The sequence below is a fragment of the Lynx rufus genome, unplaced genomic scaffold, assembly GCF_022079265.1.
Source record: "Lynx rufus isolate CCGP_SWC_20201006 ecotype Redwood Valley unplaced genomic scaffold, mLynRuf1.p SCAF_24, whole genome shotgun sequence".
Taxonomy (NCBI): Eukaryota; Metazoa; Chordata; class Mammalia; order Carnivora; family Felidae; genus Lynx; species Lynx rufus.
Genome location: NW_025814839.1, coordinates 15,953,327 through 15,979,675, shown reverse-complemented (window position 1 = coordinate 15,979,675; position 26,349 = coordinate 15,953,327). Strand labels below are relative to the sequence as shown.

At 45.4% G+C, this 26,349-nt stretch overlaps 1 long non-coding RNA gene across 1 annotated transcript; it reads right to left on the bottom strand.

Annotated features, from left to right (window-relative positions):
- Positions 1-1,280: 1,280 nt before the first annotated feature.
- On the bottom strand, positions 1,281-2,612 carry LOC124518262 (uncharacterized). Its single transcript, XR_006963644.1, has 2 exons — positions 2,493-2,612; positions 1,281-2,244 (listed from the first exon to the last, which is right to left on the bottom strand). It is a non-coding gene; the product is annotated as an uncharacterized LOC124518262 (long non-coding RNA).
- Positions 2,613-26,349: the final 23,737 nt, after the last annotated feature.

Below are 26,349 nucleotides of genomic sequence, written 5' to 3'. Positions count from 1 at the left end.
CACAGGAATCTGGTGAGGGAGCTCCTCACAGATGAGGAAACCAAGGCTCATATTGACTCTAGGACCTGCTGAAGGTCTTGCAGTTTACAAGTGGCTGCACCAAACCTCAGACTCAGGGTTGCTGACTCCTAAGCCTATTCTCTTTCCCCCAGACCATGTTTACCAGCCTCTCCAGTTTCCTGGTGGAAGGAAGGAAGGAAGGAAGGATGGAGGAAAGGAAGGAAGGAAGAGAGGAGAGAAGGAAGGAAGGGAGGGAGGAAGAGAAGGAGGAAGGAAGGAACAGAGGGAGGAAAACCAAGTGCTTTCAGGCCAGCCAGCTCCTTGATCTTCACCACCCCTTTTGTGCTGGGGAGCAGAGGGTCTGAGAAGTGATGAGACCCTGCAGCTCAGTGGAGCTTCGCCATCAGAGTCACTTTCTCTCTGCCACAGCTTTTCTCAGCTGACCTTTAAGGATCTGCCCTAGGCGTGTCTCCCGAGGAGGAGGAACAGATGTGAGGCTGAGAACATGACTCTGTGCCTCAGCCTCCTTCTCTGTAAAATGGGGGTAATGACAGTGTTAATTCCCACACCATAGGTTGGTGCTGAGGTTAAAAGAGATGAGGAAAGCGCCTGGCCTGATGCTCCAGCATAGATTGTAATTGATGAATGTCAGTGGCTGTTAGAATCAGGGCGGGAGGGCAGGAGTGTGGGTGTGTACATGACACATGGCCTGTGGATGGAGGCGGGAGAGACAGGGTACAGCGACATGGGGGCCAGTTGGTTGCTGAGGGAGAAGCCTCCTCCTCACCAGCTGGCTCCCAGTGAGACAGCATGGTTGTACCCCTTATTCCTGATCCTACACCTGCTCAGGGTGAGATGGAGGAGGAGGAGGAGGAGGAGGAGGAGGAGGAGGAGGAGGAGGAGGAGTTGTTGTTGTCTGGTCTCCCCTGGGGAAAGGGGACTGTAGAGAAAGCCCAGAAGCAAGCAGGTCACATCCATAAGGCAGAAGCCTGGGGCAGGGCTGGTGGAAGGGAGTAAGGGGCCTACACCTGGGCCCTCCATCCCCATCCACACTCTAGCCCTATCATTAAACAACTAAGTTGGTTTTGCTACAGCCTCCAACTCCAAGACTCCAAAAGGCACAAACCACCCTGAGCTTAAAAAGGAGAGAATAAACATGAAGACTAGGCTCTGTGATCCCAGCATGTGCCTGTGCGCGCACACACACACACACACACACACCCCTCACTTCCTCTGGATATTAGTCAGCATTCAACAAAAACAATGGTACTAGTAGGAGATGCACATGAAGACATTTATTGCAAGGAGTTGGCTCATGACTGTGGGGCTGGCTAGGCAAGTCTGAAATCATTAGGTACAGGCTGGAACTCTTGCCAGTGGCAAAAGCTGCTGTCCACAGGCAGAATTTCTTCCTCAGGGAACCCTCAGCTCTGATCTTATGGTCTTTTAACTGATTGAATCAGCCCTACCAAGATTATCTAGAATAATCTCCCTTAAAGTCAATTTATTTAATTATATCTACAAAATACCTTCATCACAATATCTAGATTAGTGCTTGATTGAATAACAGGAGTGTAACTTGGCAGAGTTGATACATTAAAAAAGAACATCACACTCAGATCCTGGCTATGTGTTGTCTTGGTGGCCTGTGGAACGCTGCTTTACTTTATTAAATCATTGACTATTTACTGAGCACTTAATAGTTGCCAGGCACTGTGCAAAGTGATTTCCATGCAGCATCTCATTAATCCTCAAAACAAACGATGAAGCAGGGGTCCTTCTTGTCCCTAATTCTACAGGTAAGGAAATAGAGCCTCAGAGACGTGAGGCTTCCAGTGTCACACCGTTGGGACGGCAGATCTCAGTGCTTTCGTGCTCTGAGCCATCACTTTCTATGGACTCTCCCTGTTAGTCTCTCCTGTTTCTGCCTTGTCTCCTCTTCTTCTGGGGCAGGAAGTTAGAGTTCAAATCGCTGCGTGACGTGAGCATGTTCCTGACGCACTGGACTTCAATTTTCTCCTCTTAGAAGTGACTCCATCCTTCCCAGCCTTTCTGGGATTAGAGCGGAACGAAGGGACCTTTTTGGGACAACTTTCCCGGGCCTTTGCTGCCACCTAGGGGCTCGATAGTGTTCACCATGCTCCAGAAATGGCCCTCTGGAAGGTAGGTGGGTTTGCACACGAGCCGCTGAGGTCTAGGCGGATGGCAGGAGAGGGCAAGTGGGGAAGAGGGGCAATTTTGGACCTAGTAACAGAGACATTGCAAATTTCACTGGTTCTCCCCCCGGCTTGCTCAGTTCCCCCCAGGGCCATGTAGAGTCCTCAAAGATTTCTGGGGGCCCGGGGGTAGTAGGGGGTTTCTACCCTTGACGTGCTCTGCTGCCCGTCTGGCCCGGGAAGGGTCCCGCGGTCCCCCGCCCCAGCGGGGCTCTGCAGCGGTGGGGATGCCCAGGCTTCTAGGGGATCTAAGGGGCAGCCGTGAACTTCTCTCACCCCATCAGGTCACCAGACAGGTCCGCAGTGCGACGCAGGGTCCAGAGGGGGCCCGGCTACCCCGACTGGGAAGGAGGAGAAGGAGACCCAGCGGTAGAACCAGGGGGGTTTGAGATCCGGAAAAGCGGGTTCTGGAGCGCCGGGTCACACCCCTTCCCGCCGCTCGGCCCCTCCCACCCAAGTCCCGCCCCGGCTCCGCCCCTTCCACCATTGCGGGTCTCCAAGCCGCGCGTGGCTCCCGCGGAGGAGAGAGTAGCGTCCGTCAAGCTCCAAGCTCTTCGGTTTAGGAACAGGTCGGTGGCGGTAGAAGCGGCGCCGTGAGCTGGCGTGAAGTGAACGAGAGGTGGAGGGCGAGACTGAGACAACCCACGACGCTCGCAGCCGCCAACTCGCCAGTCAGTCTAGATGGCCGGCCCGTCACTACAGCCAGCCTGTCAGCCAGCCAGCCGGCCGGCCCGGCAATCCAGTCAGTCAATCCTGCCAGTCAGTCAGCCAGTCAGCCCGCCAGTCAGTCAGGCTGTCATTCCCGTCGACCATCCTGTCAGCCAGTACAAGCAGCCCGCCAGTCAGCCAGTCAGCCGGTCAGTCAATCCAGCCAGTCAGTCAGTCAGCCAGTCAGCCAGTCAGTCAGGCTGCCAGTCAGGCTGTCAGTCAGCCAGTCAGTCCTGTCGGTCAGCCTGCCAGCCAATCGGCTCAGTCAGCCGGTCAGTCAATCCTGTCAGTCTGTCAATCCCATCTGCTATCCTGTCAGCCAGTCCCGTGAGTCCATCAGCAGGCGGTCGAGTCACAGCCAGTGTCTCCGTCGGTCCCTCCATCAGTTGTTGAGTGTCCTGCTGGGCCGCGAGAGGGCCCTCACGGTGTCCTTGTCTCCCGTGTCCTGGCGTGCTGGCCCTGTGCACGGTGAGGGTGGTGAGGGAGGAAGCGTGCGGACCCTGGGCCTCGGCTCTTCCAGGCCCTCGGGGAGGAGTGGCCCGTGGCGGGGCGAGGGTCCTGGGTGCCGTGGCGCTCGCGGGGCGCTCGCGGAGCTCCAGTGGAAGGGCCAGGCCCGCGCTCAGGTGGCTGAGCTGGAGACGCCTCCGAGTTCGGCCCTTTCCGTGCAGACGGCGTCTGACCCGGGAGAGGCGGCGCTTGCGGCCTAACCCGCTCGCCTCCTCGGACTTCGCAGCGCGCCTAGGGTGGCCCCGAGTCTGCCTTCCAGAAGGCTCAGCGGCAGTGGGGCCGGCCCTGAGTGGGGAGAGGATTCCTGGCTTCCGGTCGTGGTGTTGCTTCTGCCTCGCTGTGTGTCCTTGTGGGAGCCACGTAACCATTCTGGGCTCAGTGTTACTGTGCACCTCTCTCGAGTGGGGGAAACAATCTCTGTACCCCACCACCGACTCCCAACTCTACTCCATACTGTGGGTTGGAGACGAGACCGAGGAGGTGAAAGCCCAGGTGTGAAGAGGTCATGTTGTTTTTTTGAGGCGAGGGAGGGGGTGTGGAAGAAAGAAGAGCCAGAGGTGGCCTGAACCGTTGGGTTACAGGGGAGCCCAGGGTTCTGGCCTTGGGCTTGTGACTCTGGGCAAGTCCCTGCTCCTCTCTGGGCTCTTGTAAGATGAGGAGCTTGGATTCCATGACCTCCAAGGCCTGACACTTGAGTGGAAGTAAAATTCCTGAGTGGGGAGCTCCTGCAAGGACACTGTGGAATTCTGACCAGCCATAGTGTGGGGATTGGGAACAGACTCTGTTGCTTTTTGTTCTGGTAAATGGAAGGGTTAAAAGTGCCTGGCCATATGTTCAGACTGCTGGGGGTGGGAGTAGGTACTTGGGAGGGTGGTAGCTGGGTTTCAGGAGTCAGAAACCTTCCCTCTGCCCAACATGGTGAGCTCTTGGGACCCTCGTTGGGAGGAAGGCTCTGCTGACCCTGGGAGAGGGAGGGAAGGAAATGGACAAGCCTTAGCCATACTCTAGGGACAGCTTCATTCTTTTGGCTCCAGTCTCTCCCCTTACTTCAAAGTTGGGTACCCAGATCATATCATGCCCAGGCTTCCTCAGTGGTCCAGTGAAGTAGGAGATGCAGTTCCTGGAAGCTGGAGAAGACCAGGTAAGGCAGGCTTCTTATAGGGATCTGGTAGGATACCCCTACTAGGTCACTTACCTGGGCAGGGCTGGGAGCCACCAGGAAGTGTTGGTTATTCATTCAACAGGTATATTGGGCATCCATCACATGTCAGGCTTGTGCTAGGAGGTGGGTGACAAGAGTGAACTGCGCAGATGTTGTCTCTGTTTCTGAAGTACAGAGTACAGAGTAGTATTAAGAGCAGTCTCAAGAAGGGGTGCCTGGGTGGCTCTGTCAGTTGAGCATCTGCCTCTTGATTTCTGCTCAGGTCATGATCTCACAGTCATGGGATTGAGCCCCATGTCAGGCTCTGTGCTGGGTGTGGAGCCTGCTTAGATTCTCTCTTTCCCTCTCCCTCTCCCTTTGCCCCTCTCCCCTGCTCTCTCTTTCTCTTTCTAAAAAAAAAAAAAAAAAAAAAAAAAAAGCAGTCCAAGGAAGACAAAAAAGAAGGAAAAAAAAGTCAAATTGGCTATAGTTAAAAATGTGTTATGAGTGTAGCAGTGAGGATGCTGAGATAGAAAATAAGTATAGCAGTCTGGGAGGTTCTCTGGGAAAATGACACTTAATGTAAGACCTGAGGGAGAAGGAGCCAGCCATGGAGTGGAGAGAGTGTTCCAGACTGAGGGAATAGCACTCATTCATTTATTCGTATGTTACTCTCTCTCAGGTATTGTTCTAGTTGCTAGAGGAAGAGAGATGAACAATAGAAGGAAATCCTTTCTCTTATAGAACTTACATTATAGTGGAAGGAGACAGAAAACAAAAGAACAATTTCAGGGAGTGATGAATGCTATGAAGAAAATGAAAACAAGGTTATGGGATAGAAAATAACTAAGGATGAAGGGATTATGACAGATAGGGTGGTAAGGGAAGGCCACGCAGAGACCTCAATGGTGAGAAAGAGCCAGCCATGCAAAGGTCTGGAGGAAGAACATTCCAGACGGAGCAGGAAGTGGGAATGAGTTAAACAGGTTTGAAACAAATGGCTGCTGGGAAAGTGAGGTGGAGGGAGCAGGTAATGAAGGACTGGCAAAGCTAAGTGAGGAGGTGGATTTATTAGAAGGCACTGGGAAACTGGTGGAGGGATGTGGGCAGGGGAGAAATCTGATCCTCTGGCTGCTCTGTGTGGTTGTGGAGTGAGGTGGTACAAGGGGAAGAGTGGAAGCAGTTAAGAAGTTACTCTAATCGTCCAAGCAAGATATTGTCGGCCTAGGGTAGTAGCTGTGGAGATGGAGGTAAGCAAACAGATATATCTATGGGCTGTATTGAAAGGATTTGCTGACTGGATGCAGGGCAGAGGTGAAGGAAAAGGATGGCTCTTTGGATCCAGCAACTAGATGGGTGGTGATGTCACTGACTGAGTTGGAGTGGGTTGTAAGGATAGATTTTGGGGTAGAAAATGAGAATGCAGTTTTGTAGACCTTGCAAAGATTTCTGTTAGGCAAGTGAAGATGACAAGCAAGCAGCTGGGAAGAGCCTGGAGCTCAGGGGAGAGGATTAGTCTAAAGGTAGTATTTGGCTTGGGGCCCAGGACAGCACTGGTCAGGCCAGCAGGGGCAGTGCTGTTCAAGGCATTAGAGCTAAGTTGTCCAGTATAGTAGCCACTGGCCACATGTGGCTGTTGGCATTTGACATATGGCTTGTCTGAATTGAGGTGACCTGCAAGTGTAAAATACACACCAGTTTTAGAGGATTTAATATAGAAAAGAAATATAGAATATCTCATTAAGAATTTTTTTTGATTACATGTTGAATATTTAATTTTTTGGACCTATTGGATTAAACAAAATATATTATTAAAATTAATTTCACCTGTTTATTTTTACCTTTTAAAAAAGTTTATTTATTTATTTTGGAAGAGGGGGATTAGTGGGGGAGGGACAGGGAGAGAGAGGGAGAAAGAGAATCCCAAGCAGGCTCTGTGCTGTCCGCTCAGAGCCTGACGTAGGGCCCAAACTCACGAACTGTGAGATCATGACCTGATCCAAAGTCATACACTCAACTGACTGAGCCACCCAGGTGCCCCTCTTACCTTTTTTTTTTTTTTTTTTTAAATGTTAGCAGAGTGTGATGTATGGTTAGTGGCTATGTGCATGTGTGCGTTGGTTTTCAACGTTTATTTATTTTTGGGACAGGGAGAGACAGAGCATGAACGGGGTTGGGGGGGGGCAGAGAGAGAGGGAGACACAGAATCGGAAACAGGCTCCAGCCTCTGAGCCATCAGCCCAGAGCCTGAGCCTGACGCGGGGCTCAAACTCACGGACCGCGAGATCGTGACCTGGCTGAAGTCGGACGCTTAACCGACTGCGCCACCCAGGCGCCCCCCTCTTACCTTTTTTAATATGGCTACCAGAAATTTAAAATTACACTTGTGGCTCACAAAATATATTTATTGGGCTGTGCTGCTCTAGAGGGTAGGGCTGGTGGGACATTGTAGGCTGTGGCTGGTCAGGACACCAGGGGGCAGCAGTGGTTAGGAAATTGAAGGGCACCTTCAAAGAGAACAATCCTACATAAAACCCAGTGTGGGGCCTATTGGTCTGGTTCTTCCTGTGACTTTGTGAGAGCAGAACTGCTGCACACCCCTCTGGACTTCCCACCCCCTTGCCTGTCTCAGAGTTGAGGAAGGGGCAGAAGGGTTCCCAATATGGTGACAGTATGAAGGATTCAGAGGGTGCTGGTACCTCAAATACTGAATTCTTTTCCCCTTCATGTCACCCCTGCCTCACATCACCCTGCTACGGGAACATTTCTACCCCCTGGGCTGAGCAGGGTATGCCAACCAATAGCTGGGTAGTCAAGGCAACCAAGGCCATAAAACTCATTTATAATTTATATGAAACGAATGTGGCTGCAACCCATTTTCATCTATTAACATTCTAAACACCTTGTTCAAACTGCCCATAGTGTTTCTAGTTGGCAGGATAACTGCCATTAGTGGAAAAGAGCAGTGAGATGACAAGAGATTGAATTCACTTCAGTTAGTTTGATGTGACTTTTGTGAGTTCCACTGTGTGTCAGATGCTGTGCTGGGTGCTTTGGGTTGTTTTATGTGCTGTCCTTAAAGAATATATGTCCAAATACCTTCATATAGGGACAAATGCATGGAGAAATAGAGATGCACAAGAGCTTAGACGAAGCAAAATTAAGGCCTGTGTGTGTGTGTGTGTGTGTGTGTGTGTGTGACTTTGAACTCAGAGAAAGTGCCAGGTGGTATCAGAGCAGAGGGACAGGATTTGGCTATGCAGTGGAAGGGTGGAGAAAGGATTTTCAGGCACATTGGACAGCAGGAAAGGGCATGATTCAGGAAAGGGCAGGGAGAAATATTTGGCTAGGAAGTTGGCATGTGGAGCAGAGTCCTAGGAAAAGAAAGTTGGAGGTAGATGTTGAGAGGCCTTGACTTCCAGGTTAAGGAGATTTGGCTTTAGATTGTAGACACTTGGTGGTTATTGCAGTGGGAATAAGCTGGACAATGCTGTGCTGAGGGAGAAGAAAACACTTGCCTGGAGCTTTTGAGGCTCAGAGAGCAGGACAAGGCAAGGAGAGTTTGAGGAAAGGAGAGACGCAAAGAGCCCTTCTGGGATCACCTTGCAAATAAGACAGTGTGGTGTAATGGTTAAAAGCATTAGTTTTGGACATGGAAAGACCTGGATTTGAACTGTAGTCTTGCAATTTTTTTTGTAGTAGCTTTATGGAGATATAATTCATATACCATACAATTCACTCATTTAAATTTTTAAAAAATTTTTTATTTATTTTTGAGACAGAGAGAGACAGAGCATGAGCAGGGGAGGGGCAGAGAGAGAGGGAGACACAGAATCTGAAGCAGGCTCCAGGCTCTGAGCTGTCAGCACAGAACCCAATGCAGGGCTTGAACTCACAGACTGTGAGATCATGACCTGAGCCAAAGTCAGACACTCAACCGACTGAGCCACCCAGGCGCCCCACAATTCACGCATTTAAAATATACAATTTGATGGTGTTTGGTATATTTGTAGACTCATACAACCATAACCACAATTAATTTTACTTTTTAAAAATTGAGATATAATTTATACAGTGTAAAATTGACCCTTTGAAATATACATCTCATTGTTTTTTGTTTTTTTTTTAATTTAAAATTTTTTTCAACGTTTATTTATTTTTGGGACAGAGAGAGACAGAGCATGAACGGGGGAGGGGCAGAGAGAGAGGGAGACACAGAATCGGAAACAGGCTCCAGGCTCTGAGCCATCAGCCCAGAGCCTGATGCGGGGCTCGAACTCACGGACCGTGAGATCGTGACCTGGTTGAAGTCGGACGCTTAATCGACTGTGCCACCCAGGCGCCCCATCTCATTGGTTTTAATATATTCGAAAAGTTTTGCAAACACCACTAGTATCTATTTCTAGAACATTTTTACTCTTCCTAAAAGAAACTCTGTATCTGTTAGCAGTCACTTTCATTCTCCCTTCCCTCAATCCCTGCCAACCAAGAATTTACTTTCTGTCTTTATGGATTTGTCTGTTCTGGACATTTCATGTATGTGGGATCACAAATATGTGGTCTTTTGTGTCTGGTTTCACTCAGGACAATATTTTCAAGGTGCATCAATATTATAGCATGTATCAATACTTCACTGCTTTTTGTGGCTAAATAACATTCTATCATATGGATATACCATATTTAGCTTATTCTTTCATCAATTAATGGACATTTGGGTTATTTTCATCTTTTGAGTGTTATGAATAGTGCTGCTATGAATATTTGTGTGCAAGTTTTTGTGTATATGAATGTTTTCAACTCTTTGGGGTATATACCTAGGAGTACAATTGTGGATCACATGGTAATTCTATGTTTAACTTTTTGAGGAGCCACCACATTGTTTTTCACACTGGCTATATCATTTTACGTTCCTAACAGTAACACTTGATCTTAGCCAAAAGGCTGAGAAGCGATCTACCAGTAACATACAAGAGTTTGATTTCTCCATATCCTCACCAACACTTACTTACTTATTTATTTATGATTATAGCCATCCTAGTGGGTGTGAAATGGTATCTAACTGTAGTTTTGATTTGTGGTTCCCTAATGACTAGTGATGTTGAACATCTTTTCTTTTTTCTATTTTTTAATTTATTTTTTTATTTTTAATGTTTATTTTTGAGCGGGGGGAGGGGCAGAGATTGGGGACGGACAGAGGATCCAAAGCAGGCTCTGTGCTAACAGCAGAGAACCTGATGCGGGGCTCAAATTGATGAACCTGAGATCATGACCTGAACTGAAATCAGACGCTTAACCGACTGAGCCACCCACGCACCTCTGTTGAACACCTTTTCATCTTTTCATCACCTGTTCCACACTAGTCTTGAGCTGCATCAAGACCTGATGGATAGAACTATATCATCCAGAGTTGTTTCTTAGATGTGCCTGTAGTATAGGTTAGAATTCTTTTGATATTAGTTTGGTGAAGTCTCTGCCAGGTGCTATAGGAGAACCTTGCTCTGTCTGAGTTCCCTAAAGGGCTCTGGGGAAGAGCGAGACTTAGACATTAAATGTGCAGTTTAAGTGCCTTTCCTGTATCCTGGTGACCCCTTCTCTACCTGGCCTCATCCCAGTGCTTGCCTCAGGCTTTGGGCCTTTTCTTCTGGCTACACCATTCTCAAGGGGTAATAGCTGTGTCTTTGGGAGCTCTTCTCCTTTGCTCTGACAGATTCTTTATTGCTTGTTTATCTGAAGCTTATCCACTGTAGCCGATGTCCACTTTGGCCTCATTGAATTATTTTCTTCACTGCCTACTCATTCCCAGTTATCTTAGATAACTTAGATAACCTTGGCCTCCAAGGTTTCCTAGACTCTCGCTTAGTCCTGGGTAGACTGGGATGACCAACTTTCCAATGTGGGGGGCCCTCCTGCTTTGGCACAGCTAGAAGAAAAGTGGGAGACTGGCTGGGTGTCAGGGTGGCAGATGATTCATACTTCATTTCTCACCAGAAATGGTAAGGAGGTCTCTGGAGTGCCCTGGCTGTGGAGTAGGAGGAGGTCACCATCCCAACCCTCATGGTAGGAGCATGACTATGATGACAATACGTATGTCATTTGTGGGATGGTTCAGTTGGGGCTCAGGGGTTCCTTTTTTCTGTAAGATGGCTCTCACATTCTCTGATCTCTCACTCACATTCAACATATGTTTTCTGAGTGCCATCTCTGCAAGGCACTGTGCTAGGCCCAGAGACTATAAAGCTCAGCATTTGAGGACCTCATAATTTAGGGAGATAGACAAACATATAAATGCAATATGATGTGATGTGGGTTATAGTTGAGGTGTGTGTGTGTGACGTACAGTGGGAACAACTGAAGGAGGAATACTTTTGCCTTGAGAGAAAGATTGGGTAGCTTGAGCTTCAGGGAAAAGGTGACATTTGAGCTGGGTCCTGAAGGGGGAGAGGCTAGTATAGGGGAGAAAGGCATTCTAGGTAAAGAACTCAAGGATTCTTTGCATAGATTCACATCAAGTATGATTCTGGGAGAAGCTCAGAAGCCCAATGCATTTCCTTTCTGTGTCTCTCTCTTCAGCTGTACTGGGGAAACCTTCAAGTCAAGAGACCCCGTCTTCCAGAGAAGTGGCCCAGGCCCCAGACTGTCTCTTGGCCTCCCACATGAGTTCATTTGTCCTATATCCCACCTGCTCTAGAGGTAGCCAACTGATGTGAGAAACTCACTCATTCTGTTACTGGGAATGGATGGGTTAGTCAATTAAATAACTAATCCACTCATCTAGTATTTAATTTGGTTTACTATATACAAGGCATATGCAAGATTATAGTGTGGTGCTTAATAGTCAGGACTAAAATCAGAATGGTTTGGGTTTGAATTTGAATTCCATCCACAGCTGGGAGACCTCACTTAAGGTATTTAACCTCTCAGTTTTCTCTTTGGTAAAATAGGAATAATAGAGCTCTATAGTGTTGTGGAGATTAAATAAGATAGTATGCATGCTAAGCATGGTGTCTAATATGGTAAACATGAATTAAATGGTGGTACATACAGTATATACATATAAAATGTATTATATATACACCCACAGTATATACATATAAAATATGTACACAGCATATATATGTAAAACCTCCCTACTCTTAAGGAGTTTAAACACTTCAAATAGGAGGGAAAATTACTCAACTAAACTATAAAATAATACATATGGAGCACCTGGGGGGCTTAGTTGGTTGAGTGTCCAACTTCAGCTCAGGTCGTGGTCTCACAGTTCATAAGACTGAGCCCTGTGTTGGGCTTGGTGCTGTCAGCGAAGAGCTCGTTTTGGATTCTCTGTCCCTCTCTTTCTTTGATCCTCCTCTGCTCACGCTCTCTCTTTCAAAAACAAAAATAAACATTAAAAAAATAGAATAATGCTATATTTTTTCCAGCTTCTGTATTAGCATTTGAAACAGGGACCTTCTGGAGGCATTAACGAAAGACAGTTATGCCGAGGAAGATTAATTTTTTTGAAAGGGAAAGTAGGATTAATGAGTGGAGGTTGCCAGGAGGTAGAGTTTTGTCCTAATATAAAAGATAAATTTTTAAGAGAGCATCTTGGAGGTAAGTGAGCTCCTCATGCCCTGCGAGGCTGGCTGATTTGTTGTTAGAGAGGCTTTTTGGATCTCTTAGAAGGCTGCAGTGGGGATGCTGGGCTCCTAAGGAATATTTTGCAAGGGCTCTCTTTTTTTACCCCTGTTCCCAAAAGCCCTTGTCCTCTCCTGTTTCGGTGCCTTCCTCCTTTGGTAGGACCTGGAACCCTGCAGTGCCAGTGGAGGCTGTCAGAGCAGATGACTCCAACAGGTGACCTGGCATCTTATCTTCCCTGCCCTCATCTCTCCCCTGCCTTTTCTGGCTTAACCCAGGGCCAAACATTAACTGTGAAGCCATAAATACACGTGGAGCTCAGGTGGCTTTCAGCAGGCTGGACTCAGTGCCCTGTTATTAGGTGCTGCCTCACCTCGCTATGGGTGGGGAGGGTGGAGTGTCTGGCTGGAAGTCAGCCAAGTACTTCAGCCTTCCACCCTGGCAGAGCAGAGTTTAGAAGATGCCTCTATTGCCCAAGACTCAGGTGAGGTCTGTTTAAATCTGATCCTTGGGACTTGGGGAGAGAACACAGCAGCATTTTTCAGCACTAAAAGTTGATGTGCCCTCACTTATAGATCAGGAACTCCCTAGCTTGATATGGGCCCTGATGTACACATACATATGCGTAGTGATTTCATAGACAGCTACATAGTACTGAAAAACACGTCTACCACTCATGCATTGTTGTGTATTCCCCTCCATTCTGTGTCTTATTCATGACCAGAACCTTGCACAGTGCCTGCAACATCAATACATCTTTGTTGAACTGATGGGTGAATGAGCAAATATTTATGCCCACTCACATACTCATCTGCACATATACACATTTTCAGGAAGGTATCTAGACACACGTGGATGTTCACATTATATCAACACAACACACACACTAAAACGTAACACAGTAGCATAAATGCACCTTTCCATACACACCTACACCTAATAGCCATATGTATATGAATTTGTGCGTATATTTACAGATTTCTGAATGACCCTGCTAAACAGCACAGGTGGCTATTATGAGAGAATATGGTTCCACCGGTACTGAACAGGGCAAAGATGATATTTTGGATGGGAAGCTCATCTCCAAGTTGTGTATTGGGATGATTGTCCACACTAAAAGCTTTCACTCACCTCTTCTTCCCTGGAACACAGTGGGAGGAGGGTAGGGGATGAGGGGAACATACTAGAGTAAGTAGGTTCAAGTTCAGTGTCTTCTGGCCTCTTGTAATCTCTTTGAGAAAATATATTGATCTGGCTGGGAACTGCACTGGGCTGTTTTTCCCTTAGAGAATGATGATAAATGAGGGCAGAAAAACAGCCCTAGGTTTAAAGAGGTGAAGACCCAACAGGCTGGAGCCAGCATGAAGGTGCTTATAAAGTGCATATGTGTTCATATGTTGATATGAGGTGACAATAGCCTGCAGTGTCCCAAAAAGAGACTGAGGCCATGGTTTCACTGTGTGCTACATATCCTAAAGCTCAAGAATGGTGGTCAAGAACTCTGGTGTGTGGTTCGGGCTCTACCACCAACTTGCCAGCTAGCCTTAAGGAGATTGCTTCACCTCCATGTTAGGTGCTTTACACTCCAGTTTAGTGGTCACCTGCCTCACAGGGTTCTTGTGAGGATCTAAGGAGCTAGGAGAGCTTACCAGTGCTTTGAAGAGCACTAAGAACATTTCTTAGTGGTCAGGGCTTTTCAGCTTGGTGAAAAGCATTTCAAGTGTTCCAGCACCCTCAACCAATGAACCTGTGCATTCATGAATTTTAGAATTGATCTAGACCTAAGAGGCCATTGGATCTAATCTTTCATTCAGTGCTGGAATCCCCTGTATAAAATCTTAGCTAAGTATAGTGTCTACTCCCAAGGGGAGTAGCCAACTAGGAAGAAGTATCTATAAGAGACGTCACTAACCCCCCTGATAGTCGGTGCTAAGTGCATTATACTGGGATATAGTATTGTATAGTGAGGTGGTCAGAGGAGGTTGTGATCATGGGGCCTTGGGGAATCAGAAAAGGTTTCATGGAGGAAGTGAGGATTGACAGGATTTAGTCAGGGGGAAAAGGAAGTTGGGAGGGGGAAACTGAGCACTCTGGGTCGAGGATCAGGTGATAGCACATGGACCACAGAGGCTGGAGAGGGCCAATGCTCACCAGAGTTACTAATGGTAAAGATTAAAAGAGAAAACAGGAATAACCAAGTTAATTTTTGAGTACTTTCTGGAACTAACCCAGCTCAATGGTTTATCGTTTGACCCTTTAGGAATTACTTGGACCCTGTCCCAGGCATACATACACATAGTTGGAGGATCCAGAGTGGCCCAGAGCAGAGCTGAAGTGGAATTTCGAAGTCAGCTTGTCTAAGCCTGGCTCTTTTCCAGGGGCAAAACTGAGGCCAAGAGAGGACAAAGAGAGGGACTGAGGTTTCCTAAGGAGTCACTGGCAGAGCAGGGATTTGAACTCAGATCTCCTGAGTCTAAGTTGTCATCACCTGGGTCTTAAAAGTGGGCTGGGTTTGGGAGGCTTTTGCCTAGTGTTGGTTAAGCCTGCAAGTTTGGATCCTGCTTTGTAAGTGTAGCTCTATGTATTTGTTAATTGTTTCTGGTTGCAGAGCCCAAGATTTCACATTGGCTGGGCTCCTGCAAGTAACTGATGTAGGCTGTTTCCTCTGCTTGGGGATTTCAAGGGTAGCCAGAAAGCCCTCTGTGTTCCTACCTGGTTAACTGATAGCTAACATTCCACTAGTAGACCTTTATGTCCACAGCTGTAGGCTTTGATCTTTTTTGAAAGGCTGTTTTGCTCTGGGAGGAAGAACGTACACAGTAATCTGTGAATCAATTGACAATAACTCAGTGTAAATGGGCCGAACAGATCCTTTCCTGAGAGCTAATATCAATGGGGAAAGAAAGCATGAGGGTATTCAGAACTACATAAAGATAAAGGCAGCCTGGGAGACCCAGCCCTCATAATCTAGTCTAGAGGTTAGGAGCTCTGTTTTAGAATCAAGCAGGTTTCTCCCTGCCCTCCCTGCCCCCCATTAAAAAAGCAGTATCCCCTTAACAGAAGAATCAGAAGCATGGAGGGTGATGACAACAGAAGGCATAAACTCCAGTCTCATTCGCCCCTTCCCCCTTAGGTGACTATCATTAATATCTAGGTATATGTTCCTCCAGTGCCTTCTCTATGCCTATTTTGTGTGCATGTGGAAGTGTATATATGTGGATATTATTTACCATTGATTCTTGAACAGTGCTGGGGTTAGGCCAAACCTAATTCCAAACCTGCACAGTTGAAAATCCAGTACAACAGTCAGCTAGCACATATTTTATGTGTTATATGTATTATATACTGTATTCTTACAATAAAGTCAGCTAGAGAAAAGTAAATGCTATTAAGAAAATCATAAGGAAGAGAAAATACATTTATAATACTGTACTGTATTTGTTGAAAAAAAAAATCTATGTGTAAGTGGATCCACACAATTCAAACCTGTGTTGTTCAAGGATCAGCTGTATATGTACACTATATGCATATAGATAAGAGATAATACATATTCACCTTGATTTCATTATGTTCTGGGAAGTACATGCCTATGGACATCTCAAATCAGATCCCTTTCTGCTTAACCGTGATGCCAGTTTGTTCTAATATCTCCTCCTTGTCATTCTTCATTACCCAGAGTAGGGGTTTGGCAAACTTTTTCTGTAGAAGGTCAGAGAACAAATATCTTGTTTTATGGGCCACATAGTCTCTGTCAGACAAGTACTTGACTCTGCTGTGGTAGCATTTAAAACAGTCATGGACAGTATGTAAATAAATGGTGTGGCTGTTCCAAAAATACCTTATTTAGAGACACTGAAATTTGCCTTTCATATAATTTTTACATGTCACAAAATACTCTTTTAATTTTTCAACCATTTAAAAATTTAGAAACCAGGGCGCCTGGGTGGCTCAGTCGGTTGAGCGGCCGACTTCGGCTCAGGTCATGATCTCGCGGTCCGTGGGTTCGAGCCCCGCGTCGGGCTCTGTGCTGACAGCTCAGAGCCTGGAGCCTGTTTTGGATTCTGTGTCTCCCTTTCTCTGACCCTCCCCCGTTCATGCTCTGTCTCTCTCTGTCTCAAAAATAAATAAACGTTAAAAAAAATTAAAAAATTTAGAAACCATTCTTAGCTTCTGGGCCATATCAAAACAGGTGGTGGGCTGGATTTAGCTCATGGGCCTCTAGAATAGTTGTATCCAATAGAAGTTTTCACTCTGATGTGATTGTTCTATGTTAGTGCTGTCAAATACTGTAACAATGAACCACATGTGCTACTGAGCACTTGAAACATGACCAGTGCAACTCAGGTACTGAATTTTCTTTTTCTTTTTTTCTTTTTAGAGAAAGAGAGAGCGCAAGCAGGGGAGAGGGGCAGCGGGAAAGAGAGAATCTTAAACAACTTTTTTAATGTTTATTTATTTTTGAGAGAGATAGAGAGACAGATCATGAGCAGGGGAAGGGTAGAGAGAGAGGAAGACACAGAATCCAAAGGAGACTCTAGGCTCTGAGCTGTCAGTCAGCACAGAACCCAATTCAGGGCTCAAACTTACCAACCATGAGATCATGACCTGAGCTGCAATCAAGAGTTGGATGCTCAACCAACTGACCCACCCAGGTGCCCCTTAACTAAATTAAATTTAAATAGCTACATTTGGCTTATGACTTTTGTTGGACAGGGTATTATTTTCTGAGGGCTGCTCCAACAAATTGCCACAAACTGGGTTGCTTAAAACAACAGAAATTTAGGGGTGCCTGGGTGGCTCAGTCGGTTAAGCGGCCGACTTCGGCTCAGGTCATGATCTCGCGGTTTGTGAGTTCGAGCCCCGTGTCGGGCTCTGTGCTGACAGCTCAGAGCCTGGAGCCTGTTTCAGATTCTGTGTCTCCCTCTCTCTGACCCTCCCCCGTTCATGCTCTGTCTCTCTCTGTCTCAAAAATAAATAAACGTTAAAAAAATTAAAAACAAAACAAAAAAAAACAACAGAAATTTATTGTCTCACGGTTCTGGAGATTAGAAGTCTAAAGTCAAGGTGTTAATCAAGGGTCATACTGCTTCTGAAGGTTCTAGAGAAAAATTCTTTCTTGCTTCTCTGCTAGCTTCCAGTGACTCCTGGTAATCCTTGGCATCCCTTGACTTGTAGATGTATCTCCCCCTCTGTTGTCACATAGTGTTCTCCCTATGTGTTTATGTCTCTGTTTCCTTTTCTCTGTTTATAATGCTGCTACTAGTCACTGGATTTAGGGTCCACCCTAATCCAGTATGACCTAAACTGATTACATCTGCAAAAAAACTCTGTTTCTAAATAAGGTCACATTCTGAGGTTCTGGGTGGTCATGAATTTTGGGGGAACACTAATCAGCCCAGCATAGATAGAATAGCTCTAAAGAGTGGTTCTCAAGTATAGTATGCATCAGAATCACCTGGAGGGCTTTACTGAGACAAATATTACTGGGCCCCATCCCCAGAGTTTCTGATTCATAAGTCTTGCCTGTCTAACAAATCCCAGGTGATGCTGACCTGCTTTTCCAGGGACCACACTTTGAAAACCACTGCTGTAGAAGGCTTCTGTTAGTTTTCTATGGTTGCCATACAAAGTACCACAAACTGGGAGTCTTAAAACACAGAAATTTATTGTCTCACAGTTCTGGAGGCTAAAAGTCTGAAACCAAGGTGTCAGCAGTGTTGGTTCCTTCTGAGAGCTGCGTGGAAAGGATCTGCTCCAGGCCTCTCTCCTTGGCTTATAGATGGCGGTCTTCATGTTCTCATGGAATTCTTGTATATATATCTCCATGTCCAAACTTCTCCTTTTTATAAGGACACTACTCATATTGAGTCAGGGCCCACCCTAATGGCTTCATTTTAACTTGATTACTTCTGCAAAGACCCTATCTCCAAATAAGATAACATTCTGAGCTACTGGAGGTTAGGACTTCAACATATGAATTTTGGAGGGGACACAATTCAACACATAGCAGAGCTTGACTGTGCATTTGGCAAGAGCCAAAGGGTATCTTCTTGGAGGCCCTGTGTATAAGAAGACCTTGCTTCTCTTGCCCTTGAACTTTTGACAGAAGCTGTCCTAGATGGGAACTGAGGAGGCAGAAGTTTTGTCTTCCAGTTCTGCTCTGTTGACATCAGACTGGGGATTTTGGATAAATCACTATCTTGAGACCTTAGTATCTCCAAGTGTTTGGTTATTTCTGGCAGTCTATGATTCCCAGGTGGCAAGACAAGTTTAATTTTTGGTTAAGTCTCAGCTTCTATGCTGTCTTTTTGAACTTTGATCTGTGCTAATGAGATCAAGGTTGGGGAATTTGGTTTGTGAGGGACTCATTGATTTTTTTTCCTGTGCTTTATCAATTTTTCAATAATTAATCTATCAAACATTTATTGGGCATCTGTTGTGTACCAGGCATTGTATTCAATGGGACAGGGTCCCAGCCTTTCTGAGTTCAGTCTGGCAGGGATATAGATATATAACCATATAATCAGAAACACATTTGTTGAGGACTGTAGCTGTGTTGTAATTGTCTGTGGGTCCTTAGGAGAGTGAGGTGGACGATTCTGTCTGGTGGCAGGGAAGGCTTTAGTAAGGAAATGAACTATATCTTAAAGATTGAATAGTAGTTCTATAGGGAGAGAGGGCCAGAAGAGGAATTCTAAGTAGAGGGAACAGCTAGTGCTGTTCCTGGTAGTAGGGAAGAGTAATTTGATATGGCTGGTGCTCTGAGACATGTGGACGGGTAGTGGGAGACAAAGCTGGAAATACGACTTCAGACCTCACCATGAAGAATGTTATTTGCCAGGCCAAGTAGTTCATTTATTTACTTTTAAGGAAATTATTATTATTATTATTATTATTATTATTATTATTATTTAGAGAGAGAGGGCACAAGTGAGCAAGGGGTAGTGAGAGAGAGAGGGGGAGAGAGAGAGAGAGACAGAGAGAGAGAGAGAGAGAGAGAGAGAGAGAGAGAGAGAGGAAGGAAGAGAGAAAAGCAGGGCTCACTGAAAGCAGGGCTTGTGTTTACTGCAAGTGGGGCTCGGGCTCACCTGATGTAGGGCTCGTGCTCACCTGATGTGGGACTCGAACTCGTGAACTGTGAGAGCATAACCTGAACCGAAGTCAGATGCTTATTGACTGAGCCACCCAGGCACCCTGGTAGGCCAAGTAGTTTAAACTTCATCCTGAGACAAAGGAGGAACCATGAGGGGTTTTGCACTGGGGGAGTTACGTGTTTGCATGTTTGTTTTGGGGATCTCTCTGACAGCAACCTGTCAGAGGTGCTGGTGTTGGACGTGAAGGGGCTGGAGACAGGGTGAACAGTTAGGATCCAGTCCAACAGCTCAGGCCAGTGGTGATGAGGTCTGAACCAAGGCAGGAGTCATGGCAATAGAGAGAGGACAAATTCTGGAGATACTTAACAAGTTTTTAGTGTGGGCCACTGGGTGTTTGGTTGTGCAGTGGCTGGTCAGTGAAGAGGAGGGGAGTTTGGCTGGAAAGGGTAATGACTTCTTTTAGACATACTGCATTAGGGGGTCTGGGTACCACCCAGGCAAGTCTGTGCAGTCAGCTTGTGAACTATACAGATCTGGAGCTCCAGAGAGGGGCACGGATCGTCTCATGTCATCTCCTTCTGTTCATTGCTCCAGCCACACTGCCCTTCTGTCACTTCTTAGATCATGCCAGCCAAAGTCATTCCCACCTTCCCACTTTCATTTCACTCTTCCTCTGCTTTTCTCCATGGCTGGCTTCTCTCATTCTTCAGCTTCTCATCCTCAGCTGGCTCCTCAGCTCCATGAAGACAGGCATCTTGACTGTTCTTTTCAGTGCTGTATCCTCAGGGCCAAGCACAGATCTGCTCAATAAATGTTTGTAGCTGCTCAGTTAATGTTTGTTGAATGAATAAGTGAACCATAGCTAAAGTCAAGGAATGAAACAGGGGGAAAGGATGCACATTAATATTAAAGGAATCTTAGAGGAATCTTTGGGCAAAGCAATTCTTTCTACAGTTGGAGGGGAGATAATGGAATCCTTTCTGTTATTATTTGTTTTGATAACAAAAATATTAAAAATAATAGTGTCAGGAAGAGCTTGTGTTCAAATTCTCCTCTTACTAGCTTTATGGCCTTGGGGCGGTGCCTCAGTTTTCTCATCTGTAAATTGGGCATAATAATGGTACCTACCATCTGGATTGTTGTGTGGATTAAATGAGATGATGCCTGTGTAGACAGGCACAGAGTAAGTGTTCAATAAATAGTAGCTGTTATTATCAAGTGAACATTACCTTATATTAGGAACTATCCTCAAGACTTTCAATGAAAGTTCTTTTAATACAGTCTGTGTATTTTCTTTCTTTCTTCCTTCCTCTCTTTCTTTCTTTCTTTCTCTCTCTCTCTCTTCCTTCCTTCCTTCCTTCCTTCCTTCCTTCCTTCCTTCCTTCTTTCTCTCCCTTCCTTCCTTCCTTCCTTCCTTCCTTCCTTCCTTCCTTCTCTCTCTCTTCCTTCCTTTTCCTTCCTTCCTTCCTTCCTTCCTTCCTTCCTTCCTTCCTTCCTTCTTTTTTAGTACAAGCCAGGGAAAAGGAGAGGGAGAGAGAGAATCTTAAGCAGGCTCCATGCTGGGTGTGGAGCCCAGTGCGGGCTCAATCTCATCATGGTGAGATCATGACCTGAGCCAAAATCAAGAGTTGGACGCTTAACTGCCTGAGCCACCCAGGTGTCCCATCAATGCAAGTTCTTAATGAATTTCTCCAATAACCTGGTGAAATAGGAATTGTACTTTTTAAAAATAGTTTCCATAGTGGAGGAAATGGAGGCTCAGGAAGAGGAATTCACTTGTCATACATTTACCTGCTAGGCGGTGGAGGCACTGGGAGGCAAACCCAGGTTTCTTTGACTTTAATGCAGGTGCATTAACCATTGTACCACACTGTACCTCTCTACAGGGTGATCCTGGAATTCTGGTGTAGTCAAGGGAGCAGGCTGCAGTGGCTGATCAGAACTCTGGGATTCTGTCTTCTAGATGTTAGCTATCTTGTGTTTGCAGAGGGCCTCTGTGGAAGAGCAACAGAAAGCCCATCTTAACAAAAGGAATACCCCAAGATCAGTCTTCTTACCTTTAACTGGGAAGTCTGTGCAGGCAACTTGGGAGACCTCATGGCAGTTATAGCCTGTGACACTTACCAACCTATAGACTGGAATGTTTATAACTAGTCATCACATTTCTCTCCAATATCTAAACCTTTGGTTTGGATAAGAGATTTCAGTTAAAATACAATCTTTCCCTTTGACCAATCAATCTAATTATCTTTCCACTCACTAACCTTGGTTGGTATCGTGATAAGTAAGGGGAAATGGCTTTTGAATTACCTCATTGACAGCGAAGTCTTATAAGGAAACTGTTTTACATATACACAGATATACATGTATATATGGCTCAGCTGCAAACACATGTCTTTCAAGACATGTGTCCATATACTCCCGGGAACACAACCTTGTAAGGAACTTGCTGTGTGTGCAAGGGCTCTCATCTATCCAATTGTGCACACATAGCAAAACCCAAAATAACTACACATATAGGCACACACACACACACACACACACAAACCCTTAGATGACTCTTAAGTTTGGAAGGACAAGGCTAAGTAGAACAATAATAAGAATATTAGTTTCCATTCATTTTGAGTGCTCACTGAGTGCTGGGGATGAAGTTAAGCACTTTACATATACTATCTCACCTAATTTTCACAACAAGGGCATGGCCAATGGAGCTGATCATAGCTGTCAGCATCCCCTTGTTTTCCACAAGGAGACCGAGGCTCTGGAAAAGTTTGGATGCCCCAAGGGATTGTATGCACAACAAAATTTGGAAACCTTGTGGTATAAGTTGCTCAAGGTCACACAACTAGTAAATCATAGAAGCAAACATTGAATGCAGCTCTGTTCTGACTACAAAACCTTTGTTCTTAACCAGTAAGATCTTATCAGTCTGTATTTCCATGACAGGGACAGAGAGAAGAAACATGTCATTAATTTTTACTGCATAGCAGCATGAGACATCTTCCATAGTCATCATCTTCAGCTTAGAAGGAGCTGCTATTTTATCTTATTTTTATTTATTTTATTTTGATTTTTATTTGAGAGAGAGCATGAGCTAGGGAGAAGGGCAGAGGGAGAGAGAGAGAATCTTAAGCAGGCTCCATGTTCAGTGCAGAGCTTGACTCAGGGTCGATCCCACGACCCTGGGATTGTGACCTGAGCTGAAATCAAGAGTCAGACACTTGACTGACTGAACTACCCAGGTGTCCCAAGAAGCGGCTATTTAAAAAAAAAAACAACATTGTGATAAAATATACAGAATGTACAATTAGCCTATTAAATCATTTTTTAAGTGTATAATTCAGTGGCATTATGGACAGTCATGAGTTGTGCAACCATCACCACTATGTATTTTTTAAAAAATTTATTTATTTTGAGAGAGAGAGAGTGAGCCCACGAGTCGGGGAGGGGCAGAGAGAGAGAGGGAGGGAGAGAATCCTAAGCAGGCTTGAGTGGGCTTGATCTCACAAACAGTGAGATAATGACCTGAGCCAAAATCAAGAGTCAGACGCTTAACCAACTGAGCCACCCAGATGCCTGACCACTATCTATTTCCAGAACTTTTTCATTATCCCATACAGAAACTCTGTACCCACTAAATAATTAAATTTCCCGTAACTCCTCCTCCCTAGACTCTTGATAACCAGTATTCTACTTTGTTTCTACAAAGTTGCTAATTCTAGGTACCTCACATAATGTTGAATGTTTTCAAGATTAACCTATGTAGTAGCATGTATCAGAATTAGAAGGAACATCTTGAAGATAAATAAAATGCCAGAAAGATGTCTTCTTTTACTGGGCAAAGAGTTCACGTGGCGAACATTATCCCAAAGTGATGCTGTAGTTGGAAACTCAAGCAGGTTCACTGTGGGTTTGGACACAGCCTGAATGAACATTCCTGAACTGGTTAGAAAGAGGAATTCAGGAGGTTTGGGGAATGCCTTCATGAATAAGGATGGTCCCAAGATGGACACCCAGGCTTTTCCCTGGATGTCTGGCTGAGGTCTTCGCTCCAAACAGCCTCTGCACTATTCCTTGCTGCAACCCTGGTAGGTTTTTCTTAGGAATTGGGAGGGTCTGGTCAAGAACTTGACTCTTGCCTGAGGTTGCCTGAGGGTACAAAGAAGTCAGTGTGATGTAGTGAAAATAGCATCAGAAAAGGAGGTCTTCAGTCTGGCTCCCTCATTCTTCACTATGTGATTTATGACATTTCTCGTCATTGAGCCCTGATTTCCATCTACAGAGGATACTACTACAGGGAATGTTGTTTTGAGGATCAAGACCTCTCATTTTTTTTAATGTTTATTTATATTTGGGAGAGAGAGACACTGCATAAGCAGGGGAGGGGCAGAGAAAGACAGAATCTGAAGCAGGCTCCAGGCTCTAAGCTGTCAGCACAGAGCCTGATGCCGGGTTCAAAACCACAAACTGTGAGATCATGACCTGAGCTGAAGTCAGACACTTAACCGACTGAGCCACTAAGGTGCCCCTGGACCTCTCCAGTTTTATTCACTGAAGGTACCCATTCTCAGGCCCCAGCATTCAAATTTTCCTAGAAAAGGTATGGGAAGATAGGTTGTCCTTCTTGCTTCAGACTTGTGAGCTGGAGGAAGGAAGAGGTTTAGGGGAGAAGGTGGTGAGGTATTTTCTCCTCTCCTCTTTCTTTCTTTCATTCAACTTTTTAATTTATTTTTGAGAGACAGAGCATGAGTGGGAGAGGAGCAGAGAGAGAGGGAGACACAGGACCCAAAGCAGGGCTCCAGGCTCTGAGCTGTCAGCACAGAGCCCATCGTGGGGCTCGAACCCATGAACCATGAGATCATGACCTGAGCTGAAGTCAGACACCTAACTGACTGAGCCACCCAGGTGCCCCTCCCCTCTCCTTTTTAAAACCAACTAGGAGTTTGGGGAAGATGGTTCAAGTGAGAGAGAGGCAAGGAAACTTGAACCAAGGAAAGGCTAAGCTTTAGTGTCCTCATCTGTAAAATGGGTGATAATGTTTTTGTCATGTTGTGTGTGTGAAAATTAATGAGGCAATGAATATAAAGTGCCCTGAAAGAGAAAAAAAAGCATCAAGTTAAGTGATTTTTATGAGCTTTCTGATTGGCTTAGCAAAGGGGCTGGAGGTTGTGTGTGTGTAGAACCTGAGCAAGAAGGTCATTTGGAAGCCTAACCTGGAAGTTCTCAAGGACAGGGACTACACTGTCTTACCCTCAGCTTCTAGTACAGTGCCTGGAACATCGAAGACCCTCAAGAAATATTTGTTGAATCAAAGAATGAGTTAGAGCTGAAAGATTATAAAGTCAAGCCAAGTTTCCTTCTATTTTTTTTCTTTTTTTTACTGGTACCTTTCTTTACTTTTATTATGCTCCTTTTCTTTCCCTCCTCTGTTCCTCCAAGAAAACATTCTTAGAGCAGGACCTAATGAGAAACAGTGTGGAAAGAGCCCTGGACTAGGAATCAGGAGACAAGGGTTTCACCCTAACTTTGACACTGGATCATCATGGGTCAGTCTCTTCAATCTGGGCTTATGTTCTTGTATTGTAAGAAGTTTGGTTTGGCTAATATTTCGGTTTTGTTCCAGTTTTGGTGTTCCAGATTGGATGCTATACTCACACTAAGGTGACAGTGTTACTCTTCCAAGAGTATTTGCATTTAAAAATAGAATAGAACCTTAGTCCTGGGGAAGGAAGGGCTGACAGTGGAATGCTAGGCTTCCTTATGTGGTTGGAGAGGTATTTCCCTGTCATCATGCCACCTAGGAAAGTACAGATAAGGTGGGTCTGAACCCAGCCCCTGAAACTTGCTAGCACTTGAGTTTAGCCCTGACTCACACTCAAGGAAGTGGTGGAGGACATCGTGGAGCAATCTCTGAGAGCTCTGCACTTGATTGGTCTGAATATCTGTGACAGATGGTATGAATAGGCCTGGATTCCTGGACATTCCCTGGGATTCACTAGGGATTAGTAGGCCTAATGGGTAAGAAAGAAAGCGTTGCATGGAAACAATTGGTCATTGGAGAGCAGGAGTATTGGGTTTAGATCTGAGTCTGTTGCTTGCATTGGTAGTTTGTGAGTTGAGCAAAGTCCCTTCTCCCTGGGCATCAGTTTCCTCATATATAACACAAGGGAGGTGAAACCTCTGGTTTCTTCCATGCTTTGGCCACATGGACCTTCCAATATCCCAGATGCACCACAGTCTCTCTCTGTGGGCATTTGCCCACCTGGAACACTCCCTCACCCCATTTCCTGCTCCATTTACCTGATTCTCTCCTCATGGAATGTTTTTCACGGTCCAGGCTTCCCTGATGTGCAAGAGTAATGAGCAGAACTCAATGTGAAGTGGTTCTTACCACTGTGGTAAAGCAGAGAGTACACGTCCTACTGAAGCTATTAAAAACATGGTGCTGGCCAAAACAAGTGTCTGTGGTTGAATTTGTCCCAGGCACCATGAATTTGCAATCTTTGGCCTACAGATATGTAAAGCCCCTTCCTAAGGCTCTCCTGGCATCCCACATTCTCCTTTCATAACAATTACCATTTTATGGTAATTATTTATTACAGCCTTTACCACTAGTTTGTAAACTTCATTTGAGCAGATACCTAAATGTTTTATCTTCAACTCTATCCCTAGCCTTAGCACAGAAATGGCACATAATAGGTGTTCAATAAATATCTGTAAAATCAGCAAATGAGTGGCTACTTAATAAGTAATTGTTGGGTGAATAAGGGTTCTTCAATAATGCTGTTTGATTTCATTTTTTTCCCATTCTCTGGCCCTGAATAAAGCCTCCCAGCTAGTGATTTAAACTCTTTAGACCCCAGCTTACCCAATTTGTTTGACTTAGTGTTATGATCTGGTCAGGCCCCTAACATTTTTCAAACAATGTCCTTCGGTTCCTTCAGTGGTGTTTAGGTAGGAGAAGGCAACTAGCAACTCTGGAGTCATCAGCTTTCTTGTTCATCTAGAGAGGTCAACAGAAATACTTGTATTATCTCATACTTATATATAGTCTTAGATTTTTAAG